Source organism: Cyprinodon variegatus, unplaced genomic scaffold (genome assembly GCF_000732505.1).
Source record: "Cyprinodon variegatus isolate N-32 unplaced genomic scaffold, C_variegatus-1.0 Scaffold183, whole genome shotgun sequence".
Taxonomy (NCBI): Eukaryota; Metazoa; Chordata; class Actinopteri; order Cyprinodontiformes; family Cyprinodontidae; genus Cyprinodon; species Cyprinodon variegatus.
Window position 1 is genome coordinate 1,201,009 of NW_015150636.1, and position 945 is coordinate 1,201,953.

Genomic DNA, 945 nt, shown 5'->3' on the forward strand with positions numbered 1-945 from the left:
CTGTTCAATAAATGATCAGTGTTTTTAATTCAGAGTCATTTTCATTTGAATGTGCTTCACTGGAACCATGTTTGTCAAAGAACACTACTGCCACCTAGCGGTTCATTTGACTGTGCTCAGAGCCGGGCGTACCCAGTGCGATTATTTAATCGTTGCACGCAGCTACAGCTCAAACTATACGATGAAACCGCAGAGTTTAAAAGTTCACAGCTAACGATGTTTCTTCTCAACGCTCTGATGCGATCTACCTGCTCTCACTGTACGTCTAAACACCAGGTGGGACTCAGTTCCGCAGTGAGATGGCGCTACTCGGACTCGTCTATCTGGAAGCCAAACGAATAGAAGAGGAATATGAAACTTACTGCAGTGAAACGCGCTGCCTTGGAAATTTGTGCAATGTTGTGCTGAAAGCCCTAAAAATGAAAAGACGTATTTGGACAAAGACATGGCTGAGCTAACGTGGCTACTACGGTCTGTCAGTTTGACAGAAAGAACTCCATTTCACTCATTGCCCCCCCGCCATGCTGCTGGGTTTTTCTGAGCGATTTGCCCACAACCACCTTCAGACGGCTGACTAAATTTCAAACATGCTTGATTTTCTCCCGACCTTCTGATTCCTGATGGGGAGGTGGTAGTTAGAGGCTGATTCATGAAGCACGATCAGGCTGAACTTCGGCCCTATCGAAAAATTCTCGCACAAATGGAAGATCAGCCAAAAAGGGCAAAAAATCATACAGTGTATGAAAGGCTTTACTGGAGGCGTCCATGTTTGTCAAAGAACACTACTGCCACCTACTGGTTTGTGACGTCACGGTGCGGTATCGGCTGTTGATCAAGTCCCAGTGCTGTATCTGGTGTTTGTCACAACGCGCTATTATCCAAGTCATGGCGACAATCAGGGCTCTATGCGAAGCAGAGAGTAACGGATTAATGACGTCTTTTTTC

The 945-nt window shown here is 45.9% G+C and overlaps 1 protein-coding gene across 1 annotated transcript in view; it reads left to right on the top strand.

Moving 5' to 3' along the window:
- The window catches only part of cfap61 (cilia and flagella associated protein 61), a 50,642-nt gene that overhangs the window by 31,416 nt on the left and 18,281 nt on the right, over nucleotides 1–945 (top strand). The gene's annotated exons all lie outside the window — the stretch shown is intronic.